At 36.3% G+C, this 21,765-nt stretch overlaps 1 protein-coding gene across 5 annotated transcripts in view; it reads right to left on the bottom strand.

Annotated features, from left to right (window-relative positions):
- Positions 1–21,765, bottom strand: part of LOC113042336 (disks large-associated protein 1-like) — a 114,762-nt gene that overhangs the window by 79,388 nt on the left and 13,609 nt on the right. For all 5 annotated transcript variants that reach the window (XM_026201110.1, XM_026201109.1, XM_026201112.1 and 2 more), the window contains one exon: positions 2,119–2,203. The gene's annotated coding sequence lies outside the window, so the exon portion shown is untranslated. The remainder of the gene's footprint in view (positions 1–2,118; positions 2,204–21,765) is intronic.

Here is a 21,765-nt window from a genome sequence, read left to right as displayed (position 1 = left end):
AGCACACTTTTGAAAAAAGATGTGGGAAGTGTGTCAAGATAGCAGGTTGATTATTTTAGGTGCTGCACTATGTCTTCCAGAATTTTGCTATCAATTGTTTCAAAAATAGACAATATTTGTGTCATTTACAAGATTTGTATTTTGAATCTAATGTTTCTTTGTAAAAGGCATAGAAGTTGACCATACTCATTTCATTTAATGATTCATTACTTTGAATATACATTGAACCAAAAACCATCATAACATTGTAGTTGATAATTCAGTATACTTTATTTTTGACAAAACATCCCATTTTTCGGTAGTGACTGCACATTTTCGGTAATGACAGTAATGCTTTGGTAATGACCGCATTTCATCACAGAATTTTAACTTGCATACTAAAACTCTATTTGAAAAATGCCAAATATCGGCCAATATATGGGCTTTGGAGATATATCGGTCGACCACTAGATTACATTTTTTGGTCGCGACTGTTTTGGTAGTGACAATTTTGTGGAAAAAAAAAAAAGAAACGCCAAAGATGTCACTACCGAAATACCACCAAATGTTTTGATAGTGACTGTTTCATTAGTGACTATTTTAAAAACTTTTGAACCTAAGTCAAAGATGCTAATCAGCACACAGCAGTTCTGAACAGTCATACACACAAAAAAACAACAACAACTAAATGTTATGGAATAACAAATAATATAATAATAAACAAATAAATTGTTTTTATAAATATGTTTATATATATATATATATATATATATATATATATATATATATATATATATATATATATATATATATATATATTTCCTAGTAAAGCATCTCAAAATCATAAAGGAAATGGAATGGATTGACAAATAAACTGCAGATATTTGTTTTTGTTTTTTCTTTCAGTCGAAGGTGCTGGAATGCTGTAATGGATCATTCTCAGTCAATTTAACCCTCAGGTAGGTGTGTATATGTGTGTTTGTGTTTTGGCTGGCAGTTAATTAAAAATCTCTTTCAGTGTGCTTCAGCTTACATCAGGTAGATGTGAGATGTTCTTTCTCTCACAGGACTGTGGGTGTGGGAGGCTGTGGAGGTTCAGCACATTTAGGTTTACAGTCGCCTGATCAAATCCTTTGGCACAACAGCTGCTCTGCCACTAAATTTCAGACTTTCAAAGGCAGTTATAAAACTATGAGAGAGGGAGAGAGAGAGAGAGAGAGAGAGAGAGAGAGAGAGAGAGTGTGTGTGTGTGTGTGTGTGTGTGCACCCAGATGGGATACTGAAAAAAATTTCATGCTGTACTACATTCATGACTCCAAATTAAGGACTTATCCACGTTTCCCAATTTCTATAAAATCAATAATTAAAGATACAGAAACATCTGCTTTTGGAAACCTCATTGTTGACACATTTTTAACTGATAATATTCAAATATCATTTGATGCAACACTTGTGTGATGTCAGATATGAGTGGATGAGCACATACTACCATCTGGAATCTATATCGAGTGCTAAAAGTGAACACGTAATTCAATTTTACAAGGTTTCAGGTTCTTCATCTTTGTTATCTTACTCTCTTCTTCTCTAACAAAGATAGAAACTGTATATGTGTTGAAGCAATATATATACTAAGGCAGATACCAGTGTCTTAAAACAGCTTTCAATTGTTAAACTTTGGCTGTTTTTTAAATCAACAGTATTACTCTATAAAATGCCTTTATGAAATTCATTATGAAATATGCAAAACACCATATAAGTACAAAAAGGTGCATGCATAAATAAAGAAAAAACAAATAAAAAGGAGAGGTATTTGCCAATTATAATTTAGTTTGATATATAGTTTCCCTTTCATGGACATCAGGAATGAAAGATTAAAAACACAACTGGTTTGAAAACAGAAAACAAGACTTTTCCTTCATACATTTGAACTTGAACTCATCCCTCAAAGACTTGGGAGACTTTAGCAGACCTGACAAAGCAAATAGTATGCGGATATAGCGCATAGTCTGGCTCTGACAGAGCATTCTGGGAATATTCAGGTAGTAAATATTTCGGTACACTGGAGCAATTTTGTATATGGAAAAAATGGCTGATTCACTGGGAAATGCACTATTCAGAGGAGAAGGAAATACAACTCACCTGATTTACTCTCCCTTTTTACTCATCCTTGTCCGTGCTGTGTTTAACTCTTTCCTCATTTCCTCCATGCAGGACATCTGTTTCACTGAAATACAAAACAATTAAATAAAAAAACTTAGACCAAAATGCACATTTTAAAAATAATATTGCACGTCAATTTGAAAAACCTGAATTTGTTCCCTGGAAATTTTTATCAGGTAATTGTACATAGATTAGACAAAGATTTTTACAGAGCAATGGCTATGTCAAAATGAGGACATAATTCTGCAAATGTCTATTTCTTTCTTTCTTTTTTTTTTCAAGTTCATTTAAGATTGAGAAATGAATTATAATTATATACTTCTCGATATACACTAGCATTCAAATTTCTGTAAATGTTCCCCCCTTTCTTTTTTGAAAGAAATTAATATTTTTATTCAGCAAGGGCACATCAAGGAGACATGCATGATGTTACAGTTTCAATTAAATTCTGCTCTTTTGAGCTTTATATTTATTAAAAGAACCTTTTTAAAATAAAATTGTTATGTCGTTTACTAATATATTAAAATAGTAACAGTTAATTGGGATAATATTTCACAATATTACTATTTCACTGCATTTTTGGATATAATAAATGCAGCCTTGATGAGCATAAGAGATTTCTTTCACAAAGAAAAAAAAAAAATCTTATTGACCCCAAACCTTTGAATGGTATTGTATAGTAGCATTATTTTATAGAATATTTTAACAATTTGTATTGTAACTATAATCTTTAATCATTACTCTACAGACTACTATATAATCTATACTCTGACTATAATCCGTATTCGTAGTCTAAAATATAATTTGCTCATGACAATAAAAGTAGGGTACAAATAAGATAAGAATGAATAAGCCATAAGCAAGTTTTGGTGCATATTGTATCCCCTTCCCTTGTGAGACGTTTGCTATGCCCCTGCACACAAACCATTACAATTATTTATATAACAATTTAATGATTTATGAGGCTCTCTGTGGGTACTAAGGACCTTATTATAAATATGTGTGACGGTATGCGTTTATGTCTGCTTACACTTTTACTAGTATAACACAAAGATGAAATGTTAAGGTTGATGTTATGATGTTTACATTTTCACATGCTCTGCTATCAGGCATCGAAGCAAAGCAGTTTTTCATTGACCTAAAGTAATGACCTAAAGTTATTCACACAGCTGAGTCGAGCATGAATAAATTCACGTAGCTTTGAACATTTGGGTGATTTCAGTGGTTTGGTGCTCTATTTATTCATATAGTATTCATGCATGTGTGTTTGTGAGTACAGCAGAAGGCTGTCTGTGGGCCAGACTTGCACAGTGAGAAAATCAAAGCAACAAACTGACAGTTCAGCTTCCAAATGCTCTCGCCAGGGACAGAAGTGAAGGGTAAAAACATGAAAGCGATAGGCAGATAGAAAAAGAAAGCACACACCATCCAGAAAAGAACTAGTGGAGTATGGACTTTTTCCTTTTTAAACATGAAATAATAAGTCCATTTCAATGTAAAAAAATTGCTTTAGTTTCTTTATAGGTTTTAACAATGAGTGTAATGTGTAAAATGGAAAACACAGGGTGGAAAAAAGCAGAGCAGAACACTCTCTGTCACTTCATTCCACTCACTTTTTCAGACCTTCTGTCACTTTGTGCACTGATGCTTTTGTCTTCTTTAGCAATTAACTATATTGTGGGGGGAAAAAACTATAAAACATCAACTGCAGTTCTTAATATCATCCTAGCTGGGATTATCTGCACATTGTTCATGCAGTGGCCTACTTCTGCAGGATAATGCACCCTGACACACTGCAAAAACTGTTCAGGAATGGTGTGAGGAACATGACAGAATTCAAGGTGTTGCCTTGGCCTCCAAATTATGAACACTAAATGAACACTTCATAAATATGTAACAATGAATGACAACATATGCAGATGGATAGTGGATGTTTGGTGTTCCCAAGGTGAGATGGAGGATGTGCTAAACAGATGGTGGTTTAAGTTAGGAGGAAGTACTGGCAGCCATTGTAGAGGATCGTGGATATAGTAGATGTTTGGTTGTGCGAATATGGAGGTAACCAGCTTTTTTAACTCTGTTTCTATTTTATGAAGGAACTACTACAGCTGCAGGAACTACAGCTGTCAAGTTTACCACATGGTTGTTTGACTGAAGGGATAATTCACCCAAAAATGAAAATTCTGTCATTAATTATTCAATCTCATGTCCTTCCAAACCAGTAAGAGCTTTGTTCATTTTGGAAAACAAATTAAGATATTTTGATGAAATCGAAATATTTCTGACCCTGCATAGAAAGAAATGCAACTACTACATTGTTAAAATAGTCTATGTGGCATCAGTGGTTCATTGCATAGCGGTACTCTCATGAATGGGCTTCGAAGACTGACACAGAAGAGAAGAAATTGTTGAAAATAGTTATTTAAATTTTCTTAGCACACAAAAAGTATTCCCATAGCTTAATAAAATTATGTTTGAAGCACTGATGTCACGTGGAATACTTTAACAATGTCCTTGCTACCTTTCAGGCCTTGAATGTGATAGTTGTTTTTTAGTTGTTTAGGATTTCATCAAAAATATCTTAATTTGTTTTCCGAAGAAGAATGAAAGACTTGCTGGTTTGCAACGACATGAGGGTGAGTAATTAATGCCTGAATTTTCATTTTGGGGTGAACTATCCCTTTAATTATAGTATATTGGAATATTGTAGTAAGAATATTGGAGTCAGATATACTGGGGTTCCCTAGGAGGGTCCAGGAACCTTGAGGTTAAATATGGATGCAAAAACACTTTAGTTTCTAAGAACATTCCAAATGACTGGAACATGCCAATAAATCACTTCTATTGATTAATGGTCAAAACCACCAATCACATTGTTATGCCGCAGAAGACATAAGTATGTATGGCGGTGTCATGAATAGGAAAAGCTCAACTCTCTTTCTTTCTCTCTCCCTCTCTCTCTTTCCATCTTTCTTTCAATCTATCTATCTGTATGTCTTTCTCCCATTGTCTTTCTCTCTCACTCTCTTTTTTGCCCCTGCTGTTGGGAGAGATTTCAATTTCACGCTCAGCTGGGACACATCATCCACTCCAGCTTCACACCTCTCCGTCAGCATGCTGTGGGCTCCCACCAACAAGTTCAATCAACATCAACAACACATGGTATGCATGGAAAGATGAACACCTATTTATATGCATATGGCTATTATACACACTAGGTGGCTGGTGGTGTCTCACAAATGTGGGTATAGATGAACGCACGACAGCCTAAATAGACCTTAAGTCTTACAAATATCTTGAAGGTCAGGCTACACCTGAAGCCTGGGAAAATATGTTAAGAACCTATGAGCAGTTCACATAACAGAAAGGCAGAAAAAACTGAATAAAGAGAAAGAAATTGTTAAAGGAGAGATACTATCTACAGTACATACTATATAAACAGGCAGTATGTGAGATTAGGATAGGATTAGTATGTCCCATCATACATTGGAAATAGTAAGGCAAAGGTGCCCAGATGGCTTCCAATTTTCTGTGGATTTTCAAAGTGTACATCTGTGCATGATTTTATCTTCCATAAACCCTTTAACTATATATGAACACTTTCCTCTCAATAACAATACACTTACATAAAGGTAGAATGGGAGTAGTTATTACACCTGAACTTCAGTGAATATGTTTTACAGGGAATATTCATATTAGAAAATACATTTTTCAAATTAAAGTCAAAACGGAGCATGTTGTCTCACATCATCAATCTCTCTGCCCCACATCCATTTTTCTCCATTTAAACCCTCACCCTGGCCCCTGAGGAGATCTGGAAAACTGATACACTCTCAATGTGCATTTAATGAGGATTGCAAATGAACTTTAGCATTACCCTCAGACTAAAGTGAAGATTGCGTTTCAGTAGGCATGTTTAGAGACAGTCGTGTCTGAAAAGGTGTCCGTCGCATTAGTGAACCTTATGACTTCACTAAAAAACTCACTCTTATGCCATGACACTGTCACGCTCATTCATATTCACAAGATCCCCATGAATTATGCATCATTATGCAAAAATAAGGACTAAAAAGAGTGGAGAAATTGGCTGTGACCTGCAGAATATATAGAAACAGATATAGGGTGGATAGAAAAAGAGAGTGTTGGGAGAATAGGGTGACAGGAAACAGAAAAACACCGTATCTGAAATCCACAGTGCTGTGGTGTTATCTTCACGATCGAGTTGAACGCTTGAGTTGTCCACTTTAACATGCATCAGCATACTCAACCTCTGCAGTTCAACAGAAAAAAAGAAACCAAGACGCTGAGCTACAGTTTATTCTAATGTAATTCTACCAGAACAACTTGGTGCAGTTGGAAAATGAGCAAGAAGGTTATTGAAGATGCAATCAGGTGTTTTCAACTTTCGTGTCCTAGGGGTTGATTTTTATTAAAACTATGGATTTTCATTGTTTTATATGAAGAAACTCTTTTAAACTTTTTACCATTCCTTCATCAGCTACATTTACATACACACAAACATATATATATATATATATATACATACATACATTTAATTGCATCTTCTTTACCTTGTTTCAGAACTAGTCTTTTGATTTTGAAATAGGAAAATATATAATAAAAACATGAATTGCCATATTCTAAAAACGACTTTGATCTAAACAAAGAGGGAAATAAACTATTTCAATATTTAATGTGAAAATTATTTATTTGTAATTGTTCAAATTGTTACAAAGTTTCATACATTTCCATGAAAACCAATCAGTTTTAAAGGGTTTTCAAAAGTTGACTTGGTTAACAGTCAACAGTGTCTTTGAAGAGCTTGATATGAAATATGGCTTCACGAGTTCGCCTGCCCACACAGTCCTGCCAGGTAATGGTAAAACGAACTTGGCTTGCTGTCCATGAAGGAGGATCGAAAGCCGAGGCTCGGCTTGAGCTCTGAGTAAGAAACCCCCCTTATGATGATACGGTGTGGATGAAAGAAAAGGGATTTAAAGGAGGAGAAAGGGTGGCGGAGGGATGCTGGAAGAATAGACGCATGGACAGAATAATAACTGCTGCTTATATACGGTCGATGATTGAAATGATGATTGGCAGGATTCGTTGATTAGGCTCCTCCCGAAACTTCATTTGATGTAAATATCACTTCTGAGCAGAATGTTTAACTATACAAAATGTCCAGTGAATCTATATTTGTAATTTTTAATGCAAAATTTTGTAAATATTTAATTGTGCGTATTTTGGATTCATACAATTCTATCTATTAAATTAGCTTCTAATACTGCTATCCAATACAAAAATATTTAAAACGTACATTATAGTTTACTGATGCACATTACATTAAATTACAACTGTAAGAATGTAAAATGGGGTTTTAAAGTTTATTTATAAACCAAAATTGCTCAGAGAAAAACTATAACTACATATAACATACATATAATCGTAGTCTTTAAATTATAGTGTGATGTGCGCCATTTTGCTTCCTATTTCTTTCTCACCTCATTTTTCTCTTCGACTACAACAAACTGACCCATATCTAGAACAGTCAGCATCCATGAGGATTATGGGTGACAACTGTGTACACACACACACACACACAAACACACAAAGATGAACAAGCACACACACATACAAAATCAAGTTTTGCTGATTGTCTATGCCTTGCCCTTCGGAAGAGGATTATAGTGGCTGTGAAAAGGCCATGAATTATTGACAAAAAAGGGACTGGATTTAGATTTCAGGCCAGCTGGGGCTAAACAGGAAAGAGAGGGAGAGAGAAAGGTCATCCAAGACCAGTTAGAGGCACTACGTTTATTTGGTTTTCCTCAGGTTTTCGAAAGCTCTTCGAGTAATGAGCTCAATTACAGCACTCATGGAATCCTTCCTGACAGATCAGCAGCTGCCAGTGATTCAGTTGAACACCTACAATCATGGCATTTCAGGAAGAATACAATCCAATATCTATCAGGTATCTGGGGACAAAAGCTTTTCAGATGCCAATGCTTTTTTCCCCCTTCATAATTGTAATCTTCTGGGTACAATCGCTGCTGTGCAGCTGTGTGCTCATGTGGAAGACAGAGCGGCTATCCCTCAATGCATTTTGAGCCTTTATTCTGACACCTGAGGTTGAGAAATTACAAGATTTAACCAATTTTAAAGGTGTCTTTGTTGATCAAAAAGCTTCATGTGAACTTGGTATGCTGGGTAAGGTTTAGCTCACTATTGAGTAAGCAAAAAGTGGCCTCTGGAGAAATTTGCAAGTTCAATTTTCTCAGCACTCCAGTATGGATTTGTTTGGCAGCCACCAAGCTGGGCAACTTAAGAGCACAAGGCAATAATTGCAAACATCTACAATACACTGGCACTGAATTAGCAACACCCTAAAACCATATTGGAAACCCCAGGAACAACTTAGCAACCATCTACAAACCTAAAACCAGCAATGCCCAAGCAAACACTAAATACCCATCATTTCCATCATTTATGAGAAAGGCTCCCCTGCCATTTAAAGAACTTTCTGAAAATTCTGAATTTTCCGTCATTTATGATACAAAGCATTCCCGCCACTAAAGAATTTTCCGTCATTTGAGACAAGGTTTCCCACCATTTACAGAAATTTATATAATTTATTAGACAAGGCTTTCCTGCCACTGACAGAATGTTTTGTCACTGACTCAAGTCACCTTTACTTATATAGTGCTTTTAACAATACAGATTGTGTCAAAGCACTTTACAGTATTAAATAGGAAAATAGTGTGTCAATAATGCAAAACGACAATAGTAAACCCTCAATTTTCAGTTAAAGGCAGTTCATCATTGAAATCAGTGATGTCATCATCCAGCTCAGTTCAGTTTAAATAGAATTTGTGCAATCAAGTCAACAATACCGCTGGATATTAGGTGTCCACAACTAAGCAAGCCAGAGGTGACAGCGGCAAGGAACCAAAACTCCATCGGTGACAGATTGGAGAAAAACCTTGGGAGAAACCAGGCCCAGTCGTGGTACCAGTTCTCCTCTTGCCAGACGAAACCAACAGTTTAATTCCAAAATGCAGCAAAATCACATTGTGCTGAGGACTCATCTGGTTCCTGTGGTCTTGTCCTGGAGGCCGTCTAGGAGACAAGATCTTTACAGGGGATCTGTCTCTGGGGCGCATCTAGTTGTCATGGCTTCCTCTGACATTCAGAGTTGTCGAGGTCATCTCTCGGTGCTGATCCACCATCTGGGCTGGATACGTCCTGGATCCGGGTGACTGCAGTGACCCTCTGGATACAGCGTATATTAGCGTAGATGCCATTCTTCTAACCATGCAGCAAGTACATTGTGTGTTATGGGAAGTGTTCCCGGTTCCATTTTTCCTAATTAATGGAGCCTAAAAATCCTTTAACAGATTTGAATATTAGAAATGTGTTAGTGTGTTATGTGTAAACCAGGTTAAAGAGATGGGTCTTAAATCTAGATTTACACTGACAGATTGTGTCTGCCTCCTGAACAATGTTAGGTAGGTTATTCCAGAGTTTGGGGCACTAAATAGAAAAAGGTATTATCAGTTTAGAGTATTATCATATTTTTGAGAATGCAGAGGACTTGGGCTTTATAAGTAAGATTAAAAAATGTATACGATGTTTAATTATAGGGAGCCAGTGCAGTGTTAACAGAACCAGGCTAATATGGTCATATCTCCTGGTTCTAGTAGGAACCCTAGCTGCTGCATTTTGGACCAGCTGAATTTGTTTATTAAGCGTGCAGAACAACCACCCAATAAACCACTACAATAACCTAACTTTGAGGTCATGAACACATGAATTAACGCTTCTGCATTTGACTTTGGGAGCATTTATGAGACAAGGCTTTCCTGCCATTTACAGAATTTTCAGTCATTTATGAGGCAATGTTTCCTCCCCATTGATGCCATTTTCTGGCTTACCATGTTTTGACCGGTATATGGTAAGAAGTGCTATTGTACATCTCAAACACAGGTGAAGAAGAAGCAGAAGCAAGCAATTGCATAGGCAGATGCATATGCTATATTTAGCAATCATCAAACATTAAACAGAATATAAATCAAAATACTTTATTGTTACCAAATGTAATGTCTATCTAGGATATGGTATAAGACAGCAAGTTTTGGGGGTGTTGATGGAAGCAATCTACTCTATTTAAGTTTTGATCATTGTATCATTGTTTTGATCAGTATGATTTTCTCAGTTTTTTCATAAAATGTTTTTGTCTTTAAAAAATGTTGCATAAAAAATAATACATGAAGCTAGAGTAAGCGCAGAGGCGCTGTTATTTATTCTAATATACTGCATGTTCAGATATTCATAAAACAAAGTCTTCTAAGTGCCATTCAATTTCTGTGTAAATTAACAAAAATGCTGAATGGTTGGCAACATAAAAAAAAAAAAACATTCTGATGGGGAAAGCATTAATATTACCTAATAATAAACAATTCATATGTTTATTATAGACACTTTCAAACAAATAAAACACAAACTGCTCCCTAACATTTCAAAGAGTGGCATCTGTTGAGCCAGAGGCCTTACTGCAAAAAAAATAAATAAAAAAGCCATGGGACACAGAGCCAAAAAACACACACAGATGCTTACACACAAACAAATACATGCATTCAAACAAACAGATCACAGCAGTTCTGTGTCAGTGCTAATTGTGTTCTGTTCATATGCAGCATAATATACAGATATTAGCATTCAGAATACACACCCCACTGTTCATGATCCACTGCCTCGCATTCTCTAAACACATGCGCGCGCATACACACTGTCATCACTCACATATGGCTTCTCTGGTGTGCATGGGCAAACGCAGACCCACATCTACACACACAGACACACAAGGGTACGCCACTGTTGTTTAGGAATTTTAAGGCTGAGGCACTCTAATGTAAATCAGGCCACACCAGCATGACATTTGCACATCCACAGCATGAAAATGAGATGTGGCTGCACAAACACACACACATGGGATGCAAATTCTGTGTGCACCATGTAATAATAAATGAGTGAGAAGATGACAAGTGGGATAAAAATAAGAGAGATAAAGCACAAGCAAAATCAACACAGTACATTTGCATTGTATATAGTATAGAGTCAGAATAGCAGAAGAAAGTAAATAGGTTAATATTGCAAGCTGGATACAAACTCACATAATCTACATGGGTTCCAGAGGTCAGTGTTTAGGAGTGTGTGTGCTAACTGCCTTTCTTAGTTTCTATGTAAGCACCAGATATTGCTACATATTAGTGCTGTCAAATGATTAAACGAGATTAATTGCATCCCAAATAAGTTTTTGTTTACATAATATATGTGTGTGTACGGTGTATATTTATTATGCATGTGACACAAAAAATATGCTGTTTTTATATTAAATATATTTGTATATAATTTAACTTATATGAATAGAAATCTATACATGTAAATACATGTAAATATTTCCTAAATATATAGGGTATGTGTGTATTTATATATACATAATAAGTACACACATACACATATATTTTTTTAAACAAAAACTTATTTTGGATGCAACTACTATGTATATATTTGTAATAGCGTTCAACAAATACATACATTAAGAATGATTAATTAACAATTTAATTATTCACATTTATTATTAAGTATTAATATTAACCTTTAATTACATTATTTAAATACTGAAATACTATTAGTTTTTTGTTTTTTTTAGGTTTTATTTTTTAAGATTTCTCTAATTACAGATTCGCTACCAATGATGCAAATTATATTGGTACACCAGTATGTGGTGACAGGTAACTGTCTTTATGATTGAGTCACTGAATCATTTATTCAAACAATTAGTTCAAACACACTTCATTCATTCAGGAAAAAATGACATTCGAAAAATGATTGAACGATTCCGTTAATCATAAAGTTAAATGAAAGTTCCACAAAGTTCCACGAAAAGTGCAAAAAAGTGTGAAAAGTCACAAATACATAAAACCACATACACTTGCTTCAAATAACACACTTGTGGTAATATATTATTAAACTGCTCTTAGAGATCAATATAAGACCTTTAATTACATAAGCTATCCATTACATCTGATATGTCTTTTACAGAGATCATTCCGGTCAACAAAGTCAATCATTATCCAGTCAACTAACTCCATCCGGAAGGCACACAGACGAGTTGAAGACTTGTGTGAAGTATCTCACTTAAAAATGAAGCGTGTTAGTGTCTTAGGAGTGTACTGTACTTAAAGGGGAAAAAAGGGATGGCTAAAATACAATGAGGCAGGAGAATGCCAAGTTAATTAAGGTTTAATTTTAGTCGATTAGCCTGAGAGAAGATACACCCTGAGCCTGGACCATCATTTAAAAAAAAATGAATGAGGGATGGAAGCCGCTCAGCTAAAGAGAGAATGGAGAGTAGCAAAAAAACAATACACATGCAAGTAACAAAAATATTTAGGGCTAAATTTATTCAGTTTTGTCAGATTTGTGAAGATGGCGACTGGTACAGATAATACCAAGTAAAATACTGTTGAGTTTCTGTTAGAAAACAGAGATAGTTACTAGTCATACTCTGAACTTTTTTCATCTGTTTCATTTTATTTAAATCAAAAATGAAACAAGCAGTTTATGTGTGTATGTATGTAAATGTATGAGACTGAAAAGAAATTCTATTATACATACATATATACTTGGTTATTGTGCAGTTTAAACACTTTCAGTTTATAAATAAATAGTAAAAATAATAAATAAAGATAAAATAAAGATGTTATAATTTACAGACTGAAAAATATCCATCACATTAAGTTTATTAGTTTGCTTATGTTAAAACTTTGCATTCCAATTTGATTGAAACTGTATATGAAATTCAATTACATAAATATTTTTTGTATGTATGCACACATCCACAGTAAGCTGCAGTGTGCTTATGTGTAGGATTATAGATTTTACTTCACACATACCATAAAAACATATAAACTAAATCTACAGCTGCTGGATTAAATCTGTAAGATGATCACACATATACACTTTCAAATATCTCTGGGTTATGAGTAAATTGGTAAACACACAGATATGCTCCCTTATGAAACGGCTTAATGAGATAGTAGAAACCATGAGCCTCTTACAGCTAAATCATTTAACATGATCAAATGAGTGGTGTGTGTATCTGCATGTGTGTATGCAAATGTGCTTGCAACCTCTATACTTGTATATTAGCATAATAATCAATCAGAACGTCAGTAATGGCATTTCTCTTACACTGGTGGTCCAAATCTCAGTGACATTCTAATGAGGTTAAGCCATCCCGATTTATTAAAGCAATGCCATATCTCATCATGATGACAGGGTTGCTGCAGTGACAGCGGCCCTGCCTCATGATGTATGACTGCCCCATTAAATATTCTTCATCAGATGATTGCTGATATTTGTATGCGGGAATTGTTTTGATGAATATTAAAATGATTTCAAAGTATAGCTGTATATACTGCTGATAAACATTTTGCCAAATTTCATGCAGTTCTTCAGAAGTGTGTGTGAAGCTGGAAGAGACGTCAGTGTGACCTTTAATCTGACCTTAAGCATGCTGATTACTAAAGATCATGAGGGGAAAGGTTAGACACCGTGTGTGTCCTCTTATGATTCAGTATGCAACATTTAGTAGTCACCTGGGATCATGTTTTATTAAATAACTAAGCATTTAGCAATCAGCACTGCATAACACATTCATTTGGAGTGATTTTTCTGACACTATAAAATGAAATCAAAGACATCTCAGTAAAAGAAAGTGGATAACATACCATTTTTATTTTTCAATTTACTGGCCACATAAAAATAGTTTTAAAATAATATTCACAATGCTGCTTTAAATGTAAACAGCAAAAAGTGTTCAAAGTATAAATAATTCTATAAATCATTTCACATAGTCTGTTTCAAACTGATTTAATGATTCATTAACATCACCACTCTTAGACTGATAATGTTCCAAGGCATTTGTGTAAAAAAATAAATAAAATGAAGTTAATTATATTAGGCAGGCAGTTCGGGGGGTCATGGCAAAGCAGGTAGTTTGGGGAGCAATGGCAGAGTGGCCTCCGTGGCCTCGAAACTCATCCCCGCCCCTGTGTATAGCCCCCACTCTCCCCCAAAAAAAACATTTCATGGGGAAGACTCCAGATCCCCTGGCTAGAACTTGCTCTGGGCTGGGATCAGAAGTCCACTCCAGGCTGCATTCAGGAACAGAAGCCATCTCTGGGCTAAACTCAGAATCTGAGGCCCTCCCTGGGACTAACGTGGGAACAACAGCCCTCTTTGGGATGAACATGGGGACAGGAGCCCTTTCTGGGCTAGACTTGGGATCTGAGGCCCTCTCTGGGCCAAATGTGGGAATAGGAGCCCTTTCTGGGCCTGACTCGGGATCTGAGGCCCTCCCTGGGCCGGACGTGTGAACAGGAGCCCTCCCTGGGCCAGACTTTGAGATAGAAGTTCTCTCTGGGCTTGGTCACAGAATTAGTTTGGGCTGTAGTGGATTCAAGAGCTGGAGCCGACACTGGAGCGGACTCAGGGGCTGGAGCCAACACTGGAGGCTTATAATTTCTCCGCCTCCTTCTCATTGGCTCAGGACGATTGGCTCAGAAATGGGCTCTAGGCTGAAATAAAGGAATAGGTTCAGGAACATTACTCCCTTAAGCAGGCTCAGGACTGGCGGCCATGATTGGTAACGACTTCTTCAAGCGAGCTCGTGAGAAGGTTCTTGGGCATTCTAGAGTACCCCAGATCGTCTAAGCCTCCTCAAAACAAAGCTATCAGCTCTGATTCGCCCATCGCGGAAGTTTTGGCCAGCTCTCTGAACTCCAAAACGAAATCTACCATTGGCCAGCCATTCTGAACAAGGGAATATAGAGGATTTTCCATAGTTTTCCAATTCTCATTAAAATATGATGGTCTGGTCTCCTGTCAGCAGTTATACAAGGGGGACACAGTGGTAAGTGTAAATAACAGCAGCTTTTATTGAACACTGGCAGGTAGAAAAAAACATGGAAAAGAGTCCAGCTGAGTATTTGGGGAGTAGCAAGGGTTAGAGGGTCTTATCTGAGTAACTGAGTCCTATTACATTTCCAGGGGATACCAGGGGAACGGTGAAGCATGGAGACGATGGAGCACTGGAGAATGTTTGCAGATGATCCGGAGGAGTAAAGGAAGAGTGGTGCTGATGTGAACACTTGGAACGGAGCAGTGGAGTATCCTTAAGGTAAGTAACAACAAGTAAGGATTGCATAACTAACTGTGAGACCAGACAATGTGACAGCAAGGAGAGTGCAAAGATATAGGGAGCTTGATTAGCGTTGACAGGTGCCCGGAATAAGGTCACGGAGCACATGGGGAAGGAAAATACAACAAAACAGGAACACAGAAGTCCAGGGGTGTGACAGCATGCACGTATGCATATGTATGTATGTATGTATGTAAGTGTGTATATTACTTAGTTTTTTGTGATTATATTGTATCAGGGATGCTGCATATTCAGACCTCCTACTCAATTGACTATGTTTTGCATACTATATAGTACAGAAGTATGCATATTTAGTTGTCAGCACACTGCAGATTTATTGAAATTTACTTGATTTGACAATTATCCATATTTTAAGGCCCCTTTTCTCTGATCTTGCCCTGGAGGTCCAATGTGCTGCAGAGTTTAGCTCCAACCCTGATCAAAGTCACCTGCCTGTGATTTTCTAATGATCCCAAAGACATTGATTGGCATTGATTAGCATGCTCAGGTGTGCTTGATAAGGGTCAGAGCTAAACTCTGCAGGAAAGTCTCGAGGAACAGATTTGAGGATCCCTGTTTTAGGGTATGAGAGGTAAAGAAATCATACACAAAGAGGAGATGGCACTAATGAAATGAAATTTACTGTAATTTAATTTAAATAAAAAATAATGAAGGAATATAAAGCAGAAAATCAGAAACAGGATATTAAAACCTGGATGAGCTCCAGAGCTTCCCATTCAGCTGGTCCCCACATGCTGAGGATTCTGGGTAAAGCTGCATTGCAGGCGCGGACATTGAACACAGAAAGAGTCACTTATCAGCAGAAGACGCTGACCTGAAAATGTCTCCCGCTGGTTTACAGCTCAGTCATCCCTTCTTTATAAACAAGATTACAAAATGGATTAACTGCTGTTCGTTAATCCATTCCAAGTGTGCCAATCGTCCTGGGATGCTTGTGCTGAAATCTCGCTTTCGAGCACTGTAGGCCGGTTAAGGGTGCTTCTAGGCAACAACCACACTCTCTTGAGCCTACAATCTGCTGTTATAAGTATAGCCTACATCATATTACTTCTAGCATCTTATCTACTCCCTCTCTCTCTAATTGAATCATTTATGTTGGATTGACTTTTGCAGAGAGGAAATGTAAGGAGACTGATGCGATTATCTCTTTAACACTTTCTGTGTAGGTATGAGCGTGTGTGTGTGTGTGTGTGTGTATGTGTACAGTATCTGAAGGCTCATATGTTTTTCATGGCTGCTGACAGAGACACATTGTTCCCCGAGGGGCAACTTTTCTCTGAAAGTAAACAAGTAAATAATAACAGATGAAAAAAGGAGGGAAAAAAGTGCACTCAGAGGTACAGAGTCATCGCTGCAGAACTGCCACTCAAAGCAACAGTCAGTGTCAGCAGCTGGAGAGAAACTGCCAACAGTATGCACTCTCAACAGTATGGCCTGCATCTTTCGGCTTTGCACATGCCTTGATGTTTCATTTGTTACTTCAAGGAACCATAGCAATCTAATTGAATATGCCTTTTTGGTGTGTGTGTGTGTGTGTGTGTGTGTGTGTGTGTGTGTGTTAGTGTGTGTTTGAAATTCCAAGAAGATAAGTTATTTAAAAAATTAATTCCATATATGCCTGACAAACAAAACACTGACTACTGCTGTAAAATTCTATATTTGTGATTAATCTTACACATTTAAATAGTAAATAATGGAGTAATGGCTGCTGAAATAAGTTACATTTTAAAATAAATTTAAATACAAAACAGTTATTATAAATTAAATGACTTGAACAATGAACTGCACAATTTTACTGTTTTTACTGTATTTCTGATCAAATAATTGCAGGCTGGGATAAAACAGAGAGAGACACAAATGGTTTGCGCAGTGACTTCACTCTGCAAGAATTTGCATGTGATTTGCATGTGATATGAATATGATCCTCCACACACAGACATATGCAGTCAGCTGCTGTGTGCGTACACAAACATGTTTTGTCATCTACACAGCCAACAGAAGCTCTACCTGAATCATCATAGCCAACATCTGCATTGAGCCCGTGCATAACCGAGATCCATTCATAATGTAGTCCACACTACAATCGCTTCAAAAAGAAAAATGCACAATAGCTTGATCTTATCTTTTCTCTGATGTATACATACACAAAAGCGGACAGTGAGGACAGTGGGATGACAGCCATGTCCGATCTGTCAACTCTCGGTCTCTGAGGATGTTCTGCTAACGTGTGTGTGATCAGATCATGATCCTCCGGCACTGAATCTTGTCAATGCCGGTTAATCACTCTGCCAAAAGATGCCTCACATACAGCGGGGTACAAAAAAAAAGAAGAAGACCACAGTGAAAACATTATTTAAACCTATAGAAATAAGCTGCATTTTAAACAATTTAAAACAAATTAACATTACAATGTTTAATGAAAGGATACATATTTAAGATTCCGCATTATTTCTAGGCCTCTAATCATATTAGCAAATTTGACAAGAATGTTTCAAACAGCATCTAATTCAAATCATGATGAATGTCATGCTTTCACACAAACTTATGAAGTTAATGCGGCTTTAATGCTGTTGTTTTTGTTGTTGTTATTTAAACAGAAGGGGATGCGACAAATACCAAATTCTGATATTAATGGTCATTTTTTATTTATTTAGCAATTTTTTACTCAGAATGATATTCTGAAAGTACAATTTGTAATGCGTTTTTTTTATTTTAAACAATAAAAATGCAAAATAGAAGCATTTTAACGATAAGTCTCAGACTTTTGGACCCCACTGTAAAATATATGGTTCGCTGCTGTCCATGGTGCTGATTGAAAATATATACCCCTTTATATACGTACATGGAGTGTTGAGAGATAATGGGGATTTGAAAAAAAAAAAAAACCAACATTAACAAAAATGCCCCCAAATTTAAGATGATGAGGCAAAAAAAAATCCTCTGCACAAATAAGAAATTTATTGCGGTTGTCGTTATTCCAGTGAAACGTGAAATGGATGAAAACAGTTGAATACGGTATTACAGTTATAGTAGCTTTTTATGCATTGGTTGTAGCTTTGAATATTAATTAATCATACACAATCAGAAATGTTTTGATTCATCACAGAAAACAAGTTTTTGAGTCTGCACACTCACTGACCGAATTATGAATATGCATATGTGAATTCTCCCATCACCATGAAACACAAAGGGCAGAAAAGAGTAAGTAAGAGATTGATTTTGCAGTGTAGACAGCTTCAATGATTACAACAGTGTATTTTGCCAAAGTGCAGAATTTTGAAAAGGTGAAAAATTACCCTGTAAATCAATTACTGGGCCCTTGAAAAAGCATATGAGTTAGGGATATATACACGCCTAAATGAGATATGTGTATATATCCCTCCCTACCTCATATGCTTTTTTGTATGCAATATACTTTCTACATATAAACCTATCTAATAATTCAGTTATTTAATAATTAATTCACTTGGCTTGAATTTCCATGGATACAGACACATCAACACAAATAGCAAAGATATTTGGAGCAAGTAACAAATATTTGTGAAAGGAACCCCATTTTTTGATACCATTGCTGAGGACTAAATTTGGATAACTTTAAAAAGGTGATTTTCTCAATATTTAGATTTTTTCCACCCTCAGATTCCAGATTTTCAGATAGTTGTATCTAGTTGCTTCTATCCTAACAAACCATACGTTTATTAAGCTTTCAGATGATGAAAAATTGAGACTAAAGACTGGTATTGTTGTCCAGGGTCACACACACACACACACGTATATATTTACGTACATGTGTGTACTCTCCATGATACAATATTATTTTCTTAAAATATGTACAATAATCTTGATAACAAATTCTCTGTTAAAAAACAAACAAAATAGAAAATGGTAATCCACATGCCCTCATTAAACAGATGACAGATTGGATAACGCACAAATTAATGCCAACTGTTGATGATTTCATTTCTCCTAATGTTTGGAAATTTAATTTCACTCTTTAGCAGCTCATTTGATAAGTGATGTTTGGAGTTGGCGTCCAGGGGATTATGCGTTATTAGTTATCCATGTCAGTGTGTCAGAGACAGATCTGTAAAAGGGAAATGTCATCTGGCGGGAGTGAGTGTGTGTTTGTGTATGCTGAGAAAAAGACAAATATGGCTGACACATAACAGCAAACATGCAGCAGATTATAATTCATGTAACACATTTTCTTGAAAATGTAGAAACGAGTGTTAGTACAAAAAAAAAAAAAAACATTTTATACTCAATTACTTTCCCCAGTAATTTCCAGCTCCTCTCTTTTATCTGCCTCATTATAAAATGATAAATAACAAACTGTTCAGCAGTGAAGCAGTTCTCTAAACACAGATAAGTAGAAGTCAGACTCAATTAAGTTCAAAAAACAGATGTGTTCCTGGATGTCCCTGAGCAGCACTTTGTGTTCTTTTTGTAGTGAAATAAATATTTGGCTATAAATATAAAATCCCACAGACTGACACTGAAGGGGGACATTAAGAGACTCAGGGATGGACACTTTTGAGCAAATAACTAACCAGAACAACCTAGCAATGGCAATGACCTAGCAACCACCCAAGTATCCCAAGCAACTATATACGTAGCAACATGCTAAAACCACTCAAAGTACCTATAACTGGAACATCATAGCAACTGCAAAGCAAAGTACTACAAAAAATCACAACAGGCAAGTAACCACAAACCCTAACATCATAGTGACAGGTTTAAAGGCCTGATCACACCAAGATGAATACTGATATACAAACTGTCAGAATTATTAATAATTATTAACACTACAAAACATGGTTTACATACGGAGTTGAACCACATTTAGTTTGGATTCCTTGCCACTGTTCCCATTGGATAGCTTAGTTGGAGTTTAAAAAACGCAACCTGTCCTCCAACCAATTACGCTTGTATAGGGCGTTCGTCCAAATCCCTGAAATACAACCCATCAGAGCGTATGCTACAATTGCGCCCCTATCGGCAAAAGGTTGTTTCATATTAATGTTTTGTACTCTTTTATTTGCCCTCTGGTTTGCATTTCGTGTAGCTCAGTTAGTAGATTATTGCGTAATAGCTTGATATGTAATTATGCTATCATGGGTTCGATCCCAGGGAACGGATGTGCACGAAAATGTATATGCTCAATAAATCATAATTTAGCATGATTTCTGTGAGGGTTAGGTTTAGGGGTGGGGTTAGGTGTGGTCATTCGAACGAATAAGCCACCTACAGTAGTAAAATATGTAGGAAATACTGTGAGATCGGTGTAAAACGCCCACATATTGCATTTAAATAAACGTGCGTTTTGATTGGTAATGATGTTATAAGCCTTCTGTAGAGCTGTTTATAGTGGAATCAAACTAATAATAAGTAAAACTACACAGGTATAGACAGTTTCATCGGGCGCACGCGCCTGGACCTAAGTTAACTTCCAGTCTGTGTTGTGTATATTGGTCTGGCTGCGGTGCCATCTACAAATGCAGTTAAAGCCAAGGTGATGAGTAGACTGAAGTTGGGCTCAGGTGGTTGTGCTGCGGGATGTGTTTCCTATACATTTATTTATTTTTGGAGACTCGCCACAATTTTAAAACTGATCGATTTTCAAAAAGGCTTCGTTAAATAAACATGAGTAACGTAACATAAGTAACTTAACATTACGTAACGTTCTGCACGTTTAATAATAATTATTCCTTACATTTATGTTTAAATATCAAACCGAGGCACAGGTGTTTTTATATCGCTGTATTTCTGAAGGAGGACTTGCATGTTATATGCGTGATAAAGCAGCGTGTGAGCGTACCAGCTCTGCTTTGTTTACAGCTGTTACTGGGGAAACCTCTATTTCTCGCGCTTTATGTCTATGCTTTAAAACATCTCCTGCTGGCAAAGAATGAATTTGCATTTTCATTAAGTCCGCCTGATCCACACAGCAAACATATTTAGTTTGTTATCAAAAAATATCTACTCTAGAGGGACTTGGCTGTTGTTATTGATTCTATTTGGAGTCTACCGGAAGTTAAGTTAGGTCCACAAAAGCGCGCACGCGCATTAACGTTTGTTTATGTTGATGCCGTTGAAACCGTCTATTGAACTGAATCAACGAGATTCAGAGATTCTCTGCAGCAGAATTTAAATTTCAATCTTGTATTAGAAGTTTGCATCACGGATTCTGTTATTTTCCTTTTTATTACTGTGAAGTTATTTTGAACAAATCTACACATTGTATAAAGCTAAAGATTATTTGACTTTTAACTTGACATGGCAGCTTGAACTAATAAATCTAGTACATGCTCACATAGATAAACGATTACACAACGAACGAA

Source organism: Carassius auratus, chromosome 24 (genome assembly GCF_003368295.1).
Source record: "Carassius auratus strain Wakin chromosome 24, ASM336829v1, whole genome shotgun sequence".
Lineage (NCBI taxonomy): Eukaryota > Metazoa > Chordata > Actinopteri > Cypriniformes > Cyprinidae > Carassius > Carassius auratus.
This window is presented reverse-complemented; position numbering and strand designations above follow the sequence as displayed.